Raw genomic sequence first — 17,021 nt, 5'->3', positions numbered from 1 at the left:
ATATCAAATGGAAAGAAATAAAAGTAAAAGTTTGAAATACAAATTTTATTTAAACCTTGTTGATTAAATATGGTTACAACAAAATATATATAATATTGAGTACTAGAAAGATATTTATGCAGTAATATATGGCTGACATGACTGGTCAAAAGAATTTAGATGTAGCTGCCAAGAGTTGCCATATATCATATATTTTTCTATTTTTGGGAGAGTTTCCGCTTTACAAAAGAACCACCGACTTCCAAAACGTAATGAGCAAAACTTTACAAAAGAACCACCGACTTCCAAAACGTAATGAGCAAATTTTTGGTCATGAATTTGGAAGGAAGGGGGTAAAACTAGAGCTGGGCAATTTCAAGCTTTGTCCTTGGAAATAACCTTGAGAAGTTAAAATTGATATTAGGAGATTGAAACAGCTACTGTACAAAATCATCATCTCTTAAACCACCGCTTTACAAAAGAACCACCGACTTCCAAAACGTAATGAGCAAATTTTTGGTCATGAATTTGGAAGGAAGGGGGTAAAACTAGAGCTGGGCAATTTCAAGCTTTGTCCTTGGAAATAACCTTGAGAAGTTAAAATTGATATTAGGAGATTGAAACAGCTACTGTACAAAATCATCATCTCTTAAACCACCGCTTTACAAAAGAACCACCGACTTCCAAAACGTAATGAGCAAATTTTTGGTCATGAATTTGGAAGGAAGGGGGTAAAACTAGTGCTGGGCAATTTCAAGCTTTGTCCTTGGAAATAACCTTGAGAAGTTAAAATTGATATTAGGAGATTGAAACAGCTACTGTACAAAATCATCATCTCTTAAACCATACATTATTAGCAAGATAAAATTCATAAAACTTTAACAGGAAACCGTACCCTAACTTTAGATGAAAAAATTTACTGGCAAAGAATTATTATAATTATGTAATCTAAAGACTGTGATAGAATACCTAACTACCCTTCCAGTCAGAATGCAGATAGCTGTATGCGTATAAAAAGATTTCAAGATGTATTGGTATCTATCAAGAGTCAGACAAAAGTCCTTTGAAATCAATGAGCCATGGAGGGACTGAATGTCATCGTTAAATCACATGCATGGGAAACTGCAACTCCTGACCTTTTCAGAGGATTTTTATTCGAAACAAAAACGTTAATACCTCTAACTGATGATGCTACACAACATTACTGGAATATAAATGGATAAAATGACGCATGTTTCTATCCTTTTAGGGTATTTTATTAGACAAAAACTTGTTATATCCCTAACAGCTGATGTTACAAATCATTACAGGAATCAAAATTTATAAAGATAAAATTTGACACAAGATGACGTATGTTTAATTCGTTTTATAGATACACATACTGAAATACGCCAAAAAGTGTTACTGAGAACATGGGATTTTTTGTTTCCACATAATGGTTAACTTGAGAAAAGCAAAACAAACGACTTCCATATTTAGTCCAAATATCAGATAATATCTCAGTCTCAAAACTGATATGCATATAATTACTTGTATGGTAATCTATACGGGTTTTATGGAAACGTTTACCGTAATTAGCTATACAGTAAATGGACCAACTTATAAATACATATAACCAACAAATCTGCATTAACTGGATAGTAGTATGCATTTGCATCTATATAACACAATCTTAATACCAACTAATACAAAAGTAAATCAAATGAGATTTCTGTATTCTACGTTCTCTTAGTCTACGGCAAACACAGAATGTGAAATGATTCTACAACGTATGCTAATGGAAAACAGCGAAAATTTAATTTTACACACATTTTGATTCAAGTATTACTTTGTAGTAGCAAAAGAGCTATAACCAGATTTTATTTCTAATAAAAATCCACCGAAAAAACTCAAATCTGACAATTTCACATATGGTGGATATAGTTGTACGCCTGACTTGTCCACATAAATCTATTATGGCTGAAGGTTTGAACTACTTGAAAACCATTACAGCATTTAATCCCTCCATGTGGAACTAAAACATCTAAGAATGGTGTTTGGCTTACGAACTACAATGGATAAATCAACTAAAGATTGCAGGATGGGGATTCCTTCAGACTTATGCGCTTATAAAGATCTATTGCCAGGGGAAAATCATTTAAGATTTTTCAAATACTAGAAGAGTGGAATAAAGATGAAAGGAAACCATGTATAACATAATACTATTGGTTACTGAATGTGAGGGCAAGAGTATGATCATAGATGTGGCTGCACTGAAGGTGAGGAGACTCGGCTTAATACAGTATTAATGCTTAATACATGTACAGTAGATAGTATCACTCATCATAGTAATAAATCTATTATGTGGCTGAATTAATGGTGTTGAATTAATGGTGTGGAGACTAAGCTCAGTACAGAACCATGCATCACAAGTAATGCTTAATACATGTAGATAGTGTCACTCATCATGGTAAGAAATCTATTAGGAGGAGCCAATGTGTCAAAAGTAAGTGAATGACTCACTTTTTGGTATATCAGTTCTTGGAAGAAGAAGAAAATTTCTGTTGTCTTTGAAGAAAACAATTAGAAAAACACCAGAGATTAAAATGATCTTAAAAAGAAGGTAATTCAGTACAGCATTTACTCATCCTATACAGTATTTACCTGAAAAGAGTTGAAGGGTGAACATTATTGAGAGGGCTGTGACAAAAGCCTGGATGAAATTAATAAAAATAGGGGGCCATGTGCATGTTGTGGTAAGTACTTATTGAGAAGGCTGTAAAAAAGTGATAAGTTACAAAAGCCTGAAAGAAGTTAATAAAAGTAAGGGGCCATGGGGATGATGTGGGAAGTACTTATTGAGAAGGCTGTAAAAAAGTGATAAGTTACAAAAGCCTGAAAGAAGTTAATAAAAGTAAGGGGCCATGGGGATGATGTGGGAAGTACTTATTGAGAAGGCTGTAAAAAAGTGATAAGTTACAAAAGCCTGAAAGAAGTTAATAAAAGTAAGGGGTCATGTGCATGATGTGGAAAGGACTAATTGAGAGGACTGTAAAAAAAAAAAAAAAGGGATTTTGACAAAGGAAAAATCTATTTCTGGGGAGAGACCTGTGGCGCCCGGTGAAAAGAGTCCTTCTTATATATCTTTTCTGATAAAACCTTATTATTATACCAGAGAAAGATAAAATCATGGAATGCTGAGGTTACAACCCTCGCGCGAGCACCCTTTGGGTGTCGTGTATAAAGCAAAGGCGCGTGAAATCCACTATTCACAGGTTGTCTTCCATTTAGCTAATTCCTTCGTCAAAGGAATGGGCCGATACAAAGGCCCTAGCCAACCACCAGCGCCACACCACCCACGCCACGACGCGAGCGCCATCTGAACAACATCCTTCTGTATTGGCCATGATGGCTTGGAAAGGAAAGGGTGGGATCGTGTAAAATAAAGGGGAAGGGTTTCACCGGGCGCCACAGGTCTCTCCCCAGAAATAGATTTTTCCTTCGTCAAAATCCCTTTTCTGTGTCGACCTGTGGCTGCCGGTGAAAATGTACCAGAGAATGCCTTCCAAGCCCAACAATAACTACTAATTTAATTGGGGGAGAGAAACAACACCATGTAAAGAAAATCATATATAATAAAGGTAAGTAGGCATAAAACATAAACTAGCCACAGGGCATAGTGGGAGTAAGGTTCAACAAACATGACAACAGGGAAGCCTCCGAGAATCAGAAGAAACATGCAACAAAACTGACATGGCTAAGAATATCCCAACCCTATAACTACGGTAAACAATAATAGTTACAATCATATCAACCTAATATGTAAAAAACTTAGGGCTAACGAACCACCAAGGAAGCGGCGTCGTGGTGCGAGTGGCGGGTAGGAGGGAGAAGAAGAGAGATGGATGAAAGGAAGAACAAAAGATCACTGGGGAGAGATAAGGCTCCCAGCTGCCACTGTTGGGTATTTAAGAGCCTGTAAGTTCTTTAGATAGTGGCGTTTGAAGACCATAGGAGATTTCCAACCCGTGTACTTTTTAAGGACATCAAAGTCCATATTTTTGAAATAATTGATGGAGGTAGCTATGGACCGGGTATCATGAGCCTGGGGAAATGATCCCGGATTGGCTTGTTTAATGAAGTATAGGATCTGTTGCCTAATACCACGTATGGAAATGGTACCTCCTTGTTCTCTGATGAACAAGGGGCCAGACGATCGGGTAGCCGTCCTGGCTAAAAAAGGCCCTGAGAGAGGTGACCGGACATAGAGAAGTATCTTGGAGAAGAGGAATAATCTTCCAAGGGGACCACCTATTTTGGGGGTTAACGGCCGAATCATATTGGCGAATTGTCGAGTCCCTTTTGTCCGATTCGATGAAGAGATCGTTTTCCGGTTCAATGTTCGCGTCTCTACGAGCTGCCAACTTCCTGTAGTCCACAAAGTTAAGAGTTTTGGCTATCCTTGAGTAATCTGACACAGTGAGTTGGATTACTCGGGTCAGTTTGAGGAACGGGATCCGGACGGGATGGAGTTTCAACTCGAGGAGGAGAGGAAACCAACTGTTTTTGGGCAGTGAGGTGGTACTAAAGCCACTGCGCCCCGGAAGGAGCGTAGTTTGTGTAAAAGTTTTTAGAAGATTCACTGGTGGGATAGGGAAATCTTCTTCTAATGGTTCCAATCCCGGGGTAATGCGTCCATGGCATACGCCTGAGGGTCCAGGGTTGGGGTCACATAACAAGGAAGTTTGTGATTGATCTGAGTTGCGAATAGATCTACCTGGATGCCGGGAACGAGCCTGAGTATCCACCGGAATGAAATTCTGACTCCAGTGGATTCGTCCTGGATAGTGAGTCCGCTCTCACATCCTGGCCTCCCGCTAGGTGAGGTGCTGACAGGAACCAGTTCTTTTCTGTTGCCCAGGCGAAGATAGTGACCAGGATCTGATTCAGGTTGGGTGACTTGGATCCTCCCCTGTTGACGTAGTGTAATGCATCTGTGCTGTCTGACACTACTCTGATGTGGGTCGACCTCGGAGGAGTCTCTCTCTTCAGGGTCAAGAACACTGCTATGGCTTCGAGAACATTGATCTGGGACTGTTTCATGGCGAGTGACCAAGAACCTGAAACATCTGATGTTCGGAGTAATCCCCCCTTCCACTTAGAGACGCGGCTGTATGGAATGTCACTTGTGGAGGTGGGAATTGTAGAGGAACCGATTTGGAGAGGTTCTTCGGTTCGGACCATGGGCGTAGTCTCATTTTCCAGACAGAGGGGATCTTCGAGGCCTTGTCTCTTATAGGTACTGTAGCTCTCTTTCTCCAAAATCGATTGATGTCTTTGAGTTTGGCTTTTATTAGGAGATCTGTTACTGAAGTAAATTGGAAAAGGCCGAGGATACTTTCTAAGGCTCTTTGGACACCTGTTTGTGTTTGAGAAAATTCTTGATCTTGGAAACCATTCCTCTTATCTTTTGGAAGGGAGAGACAACGTGTGCTTCGAAAGGTCCCACTGAATGGCTAACCATTCTAAGTGGGCTGATGGTCGCAGGCGAGACTTTTGGAGATTGACCCGAAATCAGAGCTTGTCGAGAAATCGAAGTAATTCCTTCGTAGCTCTGTTGCCTTCTATGGCCGGCCGGGCCCAAATGAGCCAACCGACCAGATAAGCAATGATCTGTATCTCTTGGTTCCTGAGTTGTTCTAACACTGTCTCTCCCAGTTTCGTGAATATCCTGGGATCAATGTTGAGGCCGAAGGGCATGTCTTGAACACAAAGGCTTTCCTGCTTAGGCGGAAACCCAGATAAGAAGAGAAGTTTCGAGCTATAGGCGCAAGCTAATAGCCGTCGGTAAGATCGACAGAGGTGGTGACGGTCCCACGGGGAAGTAAGGTCCGTACCTGAGAGATAGTCAACATCCGGAACTTGTCGCAGAGAATGTAAGAGTTTAGCTTGACAAGTCCAGGTCCACTCTCAATGCCGACAAGCCTTTCTTCGGAAATGTGAACAGGCGGCTTTGGAACTTCAGTGATCGATCCCGGTTGATTGCTTCTTCTTGAGTAACCCTGTGGTGTACTCTTTCAGGATGGGAGTGGATTTCTGGGAGAAGGTTACTGGTGGAGGAGGAGGACCTTGTGGCCATTTTCACCTCAAACCTTTAGAAATTATGCTATGAGCCCACAGACCGAAGGTCCAATGGTCTCGAAAGTGGTAAAATCTACCCCCTACCGGGACCACCGCGTTGTGAGGGAGTGAATCTAGGTCCTTTCCTTCTCCGAGCCCCCTTTTTCCTAGGTCCGCCTCGATGGCGGGACTGTCTTCTACTCCTGTAGCTTCCTCTCTCGTGTCCACGAAAGGAGCCTGAGGGTTCGGATCTAGGGCTGTATGCAGGCAAATCATCCCAACGGGGTTGGGCTGTGTACCTGGGGAATCAGTGAGGTAGACCACCTGATGAGGGGGATTCGGATGCAAAGACGTCGAATCAGAGGAAGGCTGTGATGACGAGTGGGTAACCGACTATCGATTCCTGTCTGATAGAGGTCTCAGACAGAACGTATTTCCCACAACTAACCCGATCAGACCATCAAACGTGTAGGTCGAATTGGAAGGGCAGATCTTGGAATTATCGTACCCCCCAGACTGACAACATCCTGGTCCAGACAGATCGGGCCTGCCCTTTAGGAAATAATACCGTTACCTTCGGTACCTTGTCTAACCTAACCAAGGCAATCTCTTTCAATCGAACGAATCCGCCTAACCAAGGCTTGAATGGGAATTCTAGTACCTGGGAGTAAAATCTAGGTCCCCCAGAGGGAGGACGTCTATGCCATCCAGATTTATGATACCATCTATATATGGAACATGTAAGGCAAATCTCTATACGTTGTTTTTATCGAAGGAGGTTACTTCGATACGCCTGGGGCTGTAGGGGGAGACATCCGAGTTCCTGAACGGATCCGACTCACCACCATACCTTTGAGCTGCGTCATAGCCCCTTGGTTTTCCCTAGAATGTGTTGCTTTTAGCTGTCACAGTTTATGCAGAGTAACATGAACATCAGGATCCTTTAAGGGTCCTAGGTCGGTGACGTAGGTAATTGCAAAGCTGAAGGCTCAAAACTCATCCCCACCTACCTGCCCGTCCATGGGGTCGTCGTCCAACCTTAGAGAGGACACTCCGAGGAGATAGGGACCTCTAGATGGAGCATTCCTTCCCAACCTTGATGGGAACCATGTAGGCGAACCTTCTGTAACAGAAAGGGGACATAAGTCTGGATGTTCCTTGAACTTTGGTTAGTGATCCTATTCACAGGCTGGGATCAGCTGTATAACTCTTGAAAAGCAATTTTAAAGAAAAGTCATTTAATGTACTATCTTTTGGGGTATAGTGCGACACTTGTATTCATGAAATGTGACACAGTTGGCGCATTCGCCACTGGGTGGAAATTTATTTCTATATGAACACTATGTTGTATGGATATTTATCCATATTTAGACATAGTTAGAATTGACTATGCATAAATATAGGCATAATTAATTTATTTCTATTTGAACACGATGTTGTATGGATATTTACCCATATTTAGACATAATTAGAATTGAATATGCATAAATATAGGCATAATTAATTTATTTCCATTTGAACACTATATTGTATGGATACTTATCCATATTTAGAAATAGTTAGGATTGAATATGCATAAATATAGGCACAGTCATGTTCATATATTTCTATTAGGACTTTCAAGAATAGCTAATGAATATTACCAACGCAAATTCAAAGTGTCATTAAAGTAAGTACAGTTTACTTTGTATTCATGTTAAATCCTTTCCTTTACAGCTAAAACAAAAAATTGGCCACCCGTGGTCTGAGTGATCTGTTTGTACCGGAGAACCAGTGACAAAGGTCCATCATCGTGAAAATGTGAACCTCAATGAATGTTTGTGTTATCTCCAGCGAAGCCGGAGATTCGATGAAAAAAGGGGCCGTAAAGGTGTAATTGCGATCAAACATGACAAAGGTTCGTGTGCAAAAGGCCTCAGCCGGAGTCTGAGTGCTGGATTTCACCGTTGCACTCCAAATATCTGACTAGTTCTCACCCAATGAGTATCCATTATAGCGGAGTATAACTCAAGGCGATCAAACATGACAAAGGTTCTTGTGTAAAAGGCCTCAGCCGGAGTCTGAGTGCCGGATTTCACCGTTGCACTCCAAATATCTGACTAGTTCTCACCCAATGAGAATCCATTATAGCGGAGCATAACTCAAGGCGGAGCTAAGCATAACTCAAGGCGGAGCTAAGCATAACTCGAGGCGGAGCTAAGGGTGTCGGTATAAAACGACCCCAATTAATGACTCATACACTAACGTACCTATTAATAGTGTTAGCTATATTAACAGTAACCACATCAATAAAACGTGTATAACATTAAACGTACTATCATCAACTCTGATAATAAGAGGAGGCCTGAATAACTCGTGATCGTATAAAAACGGAGACAGGAAATTCACCTCTCTTACTCGAGCTAATAAAGAAAACGAGAGAAGGGATAACTCATATCTGTAGAACAGGAAACGAGCACTCTATGCTCTCACTCTCAAGGTTACATAATAAAAAAACTAACATCACTCAATAATATAAGATAAATAAAAAATTGATTGCTTTTTTCTTAGTAATTGTAATAACCAAGAACGAAGAATAACGACAACGTAACAAATAAACAAGGATATAGTCTAAATCGAGCCTTCCTGAGGCAAGTACATACTAACAGACTAAATAGCTAAACTTTAAATCGCTATTCGCTCCATACCACTGTTGGCACTATAATATTCAATTGTTTGTATATTTGTAATTTACCTAATGTCTGTTAATGACATAAGGATAAATAACTTAAAGCAATCTGCCGACCTCCGAGGGTCGAGGAAGCAGTGACATGCCCTTAAAATAAATATAAACACCCGCCTTAGCTAAAGGCAAGGCAAATATAAGTGTTAAGTGTATGGGCGACCTCCGGTGAAGCCGGAGAGTAATGAGATGTCCTGCATAATGGCGCCTTAGCCAAAGGCAAGGCAAATAGGTGTGAAGTGTATGGGCGACCTCCGGTGACGCCGGAGGATAATGAGATGCCCAGAATAATTCAATTGTGGCTAATAATTCAATTGTGAAAGATATAAAAGCCAAGCCGCAACTAAAGGCTAAGGCTTAGATCATAGCAAAGCGTATTTACGATCTCCGGTGAGGCCGGAGGGAGAAGAAAGGTCCTGAATAATATTGTGAATAAAAACACAATTGTAATAACAATGGCTATTGTGGATATGGCCGTGGCCTGAGACCGCAGTAAGGGCCACCGGAGGGTCGTATCTAAACAATATGAAGCCCGTCCCATGCAGTAAACAATATATAAATATAACAATAGAACGAAAGTAATTGAGAATCCCTCATGCCGGAGTAGAACTCAAGGCGGAGTGGAAAACGTTCATAACTACTCCCGAGCCATAACGGGGAGAGGACGAAACACGGACCTAAAATAACGCTAACAATTGAAAAGTAACCAAAAATAAATAACACGTAAGTTATCATACACCCGGAGGGGGAGAGGTGAGGGAGGGAGAACCCGATGAACGCACAAAACGGAAAACGGGAAATCCGCTCACTCACCGGAGCTAAGAAGAAAATGAGAGAAAGGGGTAACTCGTGCCTGCGAACAGAAAACGGGGACCCCAAGCTCTCGCTCTCTTGGACATAATATCAGGACTAAAAATCACACAACACTATTATAAACGTATAAAATAAAAATGTACATCAAGATAAGACTACGAACGAAGAATAGCATCTGCTAAAACCTAAAATAAATAGCACAGCCGAGTGACAAACGCCCCGGAGGGGCGGGTAATAAACAATAACAAAGCTAGGCCGCTAACTCGTTCGTAGGCTGGACTTGCTAGCAAAAAGTACCATGAGCATAAAAACACAAAAATAATAACGGTTCTAAAGGCATAAGGCCAGGACTTAACCAAGAACCTAAGTGACAGAGTACTAACGGGCAGAAAAAGATGAATTCCCAAACAAGTGAACAAACAATGGCCGCCAGAAGGGCCAGACGGGAATAATAAAACCAACTATACTGGATATAAAACAAAAGCCCGGTACTATTAAAAGCTGTCAAAACATACTATGGTACTTAACATTGGCATGTGTGAAGATGGAGCTTCGGACATGACGAAATAAATCCACGCATGTTAAAAAAGGCCGAGAGCACCACAAAAAAATTCCATACTAAATAGTCCAAAAAGAAGGATGAAGTTCAGATGGCGCTCGCGTCGTGGCGTGGGTGGTGTGGCGCTGGTGGTTGGCTAGGGCCTTTGTATCGGCCCATCCCTTTGACGAAGGAATTAACTAAATGGAAGACAACCTGTGAATAGTGGATTTCACGCGCCTTTGCTTTATACACGACACCCAAAGGGTGCTCGCGCGAGGGTTGTAACCTCAGCATTCCATGATTTTATCTTTCTCTGGTATAATTGGAAGGTTTTATCAGAAAAGATATATAAGAAGGACTCTTTTCACCGTCAGCCATAGGTCGACCCAGAAATGAGAAGTGGCAAAAGCCTGGATGAAGTTAAAAAAAGTAAGGGGCCATGTGCATATTGTGGGAAGTAATTATTGAGAGGGCTGTAAAAAAAGGAGAAGTGATAAAAGCCTACTGGATGAAGTTAATAAGAGTAAGGGGCCATGTGCATATTGTGGAAAGTAATTATTGAGAGGGCTGTAAAAAAAGGAGAAGTGATAAAAGCCTACTGGATGAAGTTAATAAGAGTAAGGGGCCATGTGCATATTGTGGAAAGTAATTATTGAGAGGGCTGTAAAAAAAAGAAGTGATAAAAGCCTACTGGATGAAGTTAATAAGAGTAAGGGGCCATTTGCATATTGTGGAAAGTAATTATTGAGAGGGCTGTAAAAAAAGGAGAAGTGATAAAAGCCTACTGGATGAAGTTAATAAGAGTAAGGGGCCATGTGCATATTGTGGGAAGTAATTATTGAGAGGGCTGTAAAAAAAGGAGAAGTGATAAAAGCCTACTGGATGAAAATAATACGAGTAAGGGGCCATGTGCATGCTGTGGAAGTACTTATTGAGAAGGCTGTGAAAAAGTGAGAAGGAACAAAAGCCTGGATGAAGTTAATAAAAGTAAGGGGGTACGTGCATGCTGTGGAAAGGACTTATTGAGAAGGCTGTAAAAAATGAGAAGTGGTAAAAGCTGGATGAAGTTAATAAAAGTAAGGGGCCTTGTGCATGCTGTGGAAAGGACTTATTGAGAGGACTGTAAAAAAAATGAGAAGTGGCAAAAGCCTGGATGAAGTTAATAAAAGTAAGGGGCCACGTGCATGCTGTGGAAAGGACTTATTGAGAAGACTGTAAAAAAAGGAGAAGTGGCAAAAGCCTGGATGAAGTTAATAAAAGTAAGGGGCCACGTGCATGCTGTGGAAAGGACTTATTGAGAAGGCTGTAAAAAATGAGAAGTGGTAAAAGCTGGATGAAGTTAATAAAAGTAAGGGGCCTTGTGCATGCTGTGGAAAGGACTTATTGAGAGGACTGTAAAAAAAAATGAGAAGTGGCAAAAGCCTGGATGAAGTTAATAAAAGTAAGGGGCCACGTGCATGCTGTGGAAAGGACTTATTGAGAAGGCTGTAAAAAATGAGAAGTGGTAAAAGCTGGATGAACTTAATAAAAGTAAGGGGCCTTGTGCATGCTGTGGAAAGGACTTATTGAGAGGACTGTAAAAAAAATGAGAAGTGGCAAAAGCCTGGATGAAGTTAATAAAAGTAAGGGGCCACGTGCATGCTGTGGAAAGGACTTATTGAGAAGACTGTAAAAAAAGAAGTGGTAAAAGCCTGGATGAAGTTAATAAAAGTAAGGGGCCACGTGCATGCTGTGGAAAGGACTTATTGAGAAGGCTGTAAAAAATGAGAAGTGGTAAAAGCTGGATGAAGTTAATAAAAGTAAGGGGCCTTGTGCATGCTGTGGAAAGGACTTATTGAGAGGACTGTAAAAAAAATGAGAAGTGGCAAAAGCCTGGATGAAGTTAATAAAAGTAAGGGGCCACGTGCATGCTGTGGAAAGGACTTATTGAGAAGGCTGTAAAAAATGAGAAGTGGTAAAAGCTGGATGAACTTAATAAAAGTAAGGGGCCTTGTGCATGCTGTGGAAAGGACTTATTGAGGGGGCTGTAAAAAAATGAGAAGTGGCAAAAGCCTAGATGAAGTTAATAAAAGTAAGGGGCCTTGTGCATGCTGTGGAAAGGACTTATTGAGAGGACAGTAAAAAAGTGAGAAGGAACAAAAGGTTAGATGAAGTTAATAAAAGTTAGGGGCCATGTGCATGTTGTGGGAAGTAATTATTGAGAGGGCTGCAAAAAAAGTGAGAAGTGACAAAAGCCTCCTTTATGAAGTTAATAAATGTTAGGGGCCATGTGCATGCTGTGGAAAGGACTTATTGAATGGAGGGCTGCAAAAAAGTGAGAAGCTACAAAACCCTAGATGAAGTTAATAAACAAAAGGGGGTCATGTGGATGTTGAGGGAAGTACTTATTGGGAGGGCTGTAAAAATACTTATTGGGAAGGCTGTAAAAAAGGTTAGAAGTGGCAAAAGCCTGATAGAGTTAATACCAGTAAGAGGCCATGTGCATATTGTGGTAAGTACTTACAAAGATGGGGCAAAAACGTGAGAAGCTACAAAAGTCTGGATGAAGTTAATAAAAGTAAGGGGCCATGTGAACGTTATGGGAAGTAGTTATTGAGGGGGCTGTAAAAAAGTGATAAGTGACAAAAATCTTGTGGATGAAGTTAATAAAAGTAATGGACAATGTGCATATTGTGGTAAGTACTTATTGAGAAACTACAAAAGCCGAGATGAAGTTAATAAAAGTAAGGGGCCATATGTATGCTGTTGGAAGTACTTATTGAGAGGACTGTACAAAATATTGAGAAGGGACAAAAGTCTGAATGAAGTTAATTCAAATAAGGGGCCATGTGCATGTGTTGAAAGGGGTGCAAAGAAGTCAGAAGCTACAAAAGCCTGGATAAAGTTAATAAAAGTAAGGGGCCATATGCATGTTGTGGGAAGTGGGAAGTAAGTATTGCGAGGGCTGTAAAACAGGTGAGAAGTAAAAAGAGCCAGGATAACGTTAATAAAAGTAAGGGGCTATATGCATGCTGTTGGAAGTACTTATTGAGAGGACTATAAAAACAAGAGAGAAGCTTCAATAGCCGGGATGAAGTTAATAAAAGTGAGGGCCATGTGGATGCTGTTGGAAGGACTCATTGACAGGACTGTAAAAAAAAAAAAGAGAGAAGCTACAAAAGTCCGGATGAAGTTAATAAAAGTAAGGGGGCATATGCATATCGTGGGAAGCAGTTATTGAGAGGACTGGAAAAAAAAAAACACGGAAAAGGACAAAAGCCCCAGATTACATTGATAAAAGTAAGGGGCTATGTGCATGTTGTGGGAAGTACTTATTGAGGGGGCTGTAAAAATGTGAAAGTTACAAAAGCCTGGATGAAATTAACAAAAGTGAGAGGCCCTGTGCATGCTGCTGGAGGTACTTATTGAGAGGACTGTGGAAAAGAGAGAAGCTTCAAAAGCCTGGATGAAATCAATAAATGTAAGGGCCATGTGGATGCTGTTGGAAGTACTTATTGAGAGGACTGTAAAAAACTGAGAAGGGACAAAAGGCTGGATGAAGTTAATAAATGTAAGGGGCCATAAGCATGTCATGGGAAACACTTATTGAGACAGCTCTAAAAAAAAATGTGAGAAGGGACAAAATCCCGGATGCCTTGATTTCATTGGTAGTGAAGACAGAGCAGCCTGTCCCTGATGTATCTTGCTCATGTTAGATTTATATGAAATCTGAAGCAGACTGAAATTGGATTCTTCATGATCTTTTGGGTTTGAATTGGTCGCAATTGTATAGTAGTGTTGATCCTGTAATCCCTTTGAATGAAAATCTAGTCAGCATAATTGATAGGCGTATCCCTTCTTGTGTACTTACGTACCGAGTGAAGGACAAACCATGGTTCAATGATGATTGTAGACCTGCTTATTTGGAGAAGCAGCAGGCCTATCATCTTTGGAAGGGTAATAGATAAGATTTGACCTGGAATAACCATACTCAGCTTAGAGTTTTTGCTCAGAGTTTACGCTTCAACTGAGAAAGTACACAATTTAACCACAAAAGAAACCCTTTCTGGTACAACCCAGGAGTGTAAGTGGTGGACTACCCTTAAAACTGCACTCTTTAGTGTAGATACGACAATTCCTCCTTCACTTAAACCAGATGGCTCAGTCACTCACTGTCCAAAGGAAAAGGCAACCCTTTTGGCAGATGTGTTCGACAGCAAGTAGAGTAATGAGAATCTTGAACTTCCTTATTCTTGTTTTCCTGAGGCTAAACTAACTAGTTTAGCTTTCCAATCTCGTGAAATTAAAGCTCTCTTGCTGGACCTTAATGCTAATGGAGGTGTAGATCCAAATGGTATTTTTCCTTTGTTTTTTATAAAGACAGCAGATTTCTTAGCTCCAAAGTTATCTATTATTTTGCGCAAATTAGCAAGAAGAGGAGCTTTTAGCACTTGTTAGAGAATTGGTAATGTTACTCCACTATGTAAAGATGTTTGTGGTAGCTCATGTCCAACTGATCACCGCCCAATTTCCATAACACCCATATAATCTAAAGCTTTTGAACGTCTTTTGGCAAAACGTCTTAATAGGTTTGTTGAAGGTAATTATGTGTTCCCTAGTTTGTAATTTGGTTTTCATAAAGGCCTTGCAGCATGTGATATCCTTCTTACAATCTCCAATGCTGTACACAAATTCTTTAATTGTGGTCAGGAAGTTCATATGATTGGCCTTGATTTTAGTGCTACTTTTGACAGTGTTAATCAAGAAGCCCTTTTTTTCAAACTCAAACAGTTGGGAGTGGGTGGGTCGTTTCTTAGCATTATTATTGAATTTTTAAGTAATAGATTGCAAAGAGTTGTTGTTGATGGGCGCCATAGTGAGCATAGGAATGTGATATCTGGTGTTCCTCAGAGTAGCGTTCTTGGCCCATTACTTTTCATACTATATATGCATGACATGTGGGTTGGCCTAGAAAACAAGCTTGATGCATATGAAGATGATGCTACTCTCTTTGGATCAATTCCATCTCCTGAATGTAGATCTGCAGTTGCTGAATCCCTTAGATCTAGGTAAAATTAGTACATGGTGTAAATTATGGGGTATGAAGTTGAATCCTAATAAAACTCAAAGTATGATTGTAAGTAGGTCAAGGACCGTGACTCCTAAACATCTGGATCTCAGCATTGATAATGTTTCTTTACCTTAGTATGACTTTTAAAATTTTAGGTGTGACTCTCGACAGCAAATTTACTTTTGAGAAAAACATCAGGTATGTGTCTTCTTCAATTGCACAAAAAATTGGCTTATTGAGAAAGTGTTCCAAGATTTTCGGTGATCAATCTATTTTGAAGAAGTGTTATAATTCTTTCATTTTACCTTGTTTCGAGTATTGTTCTCCTGTCTGGTCTTAAGCTGCTGATTCTCATCTTAATTTGTTGGACAGGAACTTACGGTTTCTTAAATTTCTTATTCCTGATCTATATATTAACCTTTGGCACCGTCGTTCAATTAGTTCATTATGCATGTTGCATAAGACTTTTTTTATAATTCTGACCATCCTTTACATTCATATCTTCCCGGACAGTTCCATCCTGTTCGTAATACTAGGTATGCAGTTAATTCTAATAGCCAGGCCTTCTCCATCATGAGGCTGGACACTACACATTATTCTAGAAGTTTTATTCCAGCTGTGACCAATTTGTGGAATCATCTTCCTAATCGGGTAGTTGAATCAGTAGAACTTCAAAAGTTCAAACTCGCAGCAAATTTTTTTATGTTGTAATGTTGCTAATGTTTTAAAAGTATTTTATTTTAATTTTCATTACTTCTTATATAGTTTGTTTATTTCCATATTTCCTTTCCTCACTGGGCTATTATTCCCTGATGGAGCCCTTGGGCTTATAGCATCTTGCTTTTCCAACTAGGGTTGTAGCTTAGCTAGTAATAATAATAATAATAATAATAATAATAATAATAATAATAATAATAATAATAGTAAGGGGCCATATACATGTCATGGGAAGTGCTTATTGAGAGGGTTGTAGAAAATTGAGAAGTAACAAAAGCCTAGATGAAGTTAATAAAAGTAAGGGGCCATGTGCATGCTGTTGGAAGTACTTAATGAGAGGGGTGTAAAAAGAGTGAGAAGGGAAAAAAAAGACTGGATGAAGTTAATAAAAATAAGGGGACATATGCATGTTGCGAGAAGTACTTATTGAGAGGGCTGCAAAATATTGAGAAGTTACAAAAGCCTGGATGAAGTTTATAAAAGTAAGGGGCCATATGCATGCTGTTGGAAGCACTTATTGAGAGAGCTGTAAAAAAGTGAGAAGGGACAAAAGCCTGGGTAATAAACACAAGGGGCCATACGCATGCTGTGGGAATTACTTATCAAGAGGGCTTTAAAAAAGGGACATAAGCCTAGATGGAGTTTATAAATGCAAGTGGGCATGTTGCTGTTGTGGGAAGTACTCCTTTTGTACTTATTATGAGAGCTATACAAAGGGTAGGAAAGTGGGAAAATCCTGGATAAAGTTGACTGACATGAGCAAGTGGCCATGAGGATATTTTGGGAAGTACTTACTGACATGGCAGTGAGTAAAATGATAATATTTTGGGTGAGGGTGGAATAGTGCTTTATTATTACAAGAAATAGAGAGTATCCTAGTAGTAGAAATGACCTAAAGCCTTCAGTTTGTTTATGGGGCAAACATGTGCTTAAAATGAAATGGATAAAGATTTCTAAAATGTTAAAATTTACCACTAGCATAACATACACCGGGACTATCAGGTTGAATTTCACCAAATATGATGAAATTTAGCATAAGTTATTTAAAGCGTAAATGATACCTCAATAGTCTAAAAGGCAGGAATGTTAGACTTTTAATG

The 17,021-nt window shown here is 40.0% G+C and overlaps 1 long non-coding RNA gene across 1 annotated transcript in view; it reads right to left on the bottom strand.

Moving 5' to 3' along the window:
- Positions 1-16,159: 16,159 nt before the first annotated feature.
- LOC137626084 (uncharacterized) overlaps positions 16,160-17,021 on the bottom strand; it is a 71,086-nt gene continuing 70,224 nt past the window's right edge. The window contains exon 5 of the long non-coding RNA XR_011040981.1: positions 16,160-17,021. This exon is cut by the window's right edge and continues 247 nt beyond it. This is a non-coding gene — a long non-coding RNA (uncharacterized lncRNA).

Source organism: Palaemon carinicauda, chromosome 33 (genome assembly GCF_036898095.1).
Source record: "Palaemon carinicauda isolate YSFRI2023 chromosome 33, ASM3689809v2, whole genome shotgun sequence".
NCBI lineage: Eukaryota > Metazoa > Arthropoda > Malacostraca > Decapoda > Palaemonidae > Palaemon > Palaemon carinicauda.
Note: the sequence above shows the minus strand (reverse complement) of the source record. Positions and strands in the feature narration are given on the sequence as shown.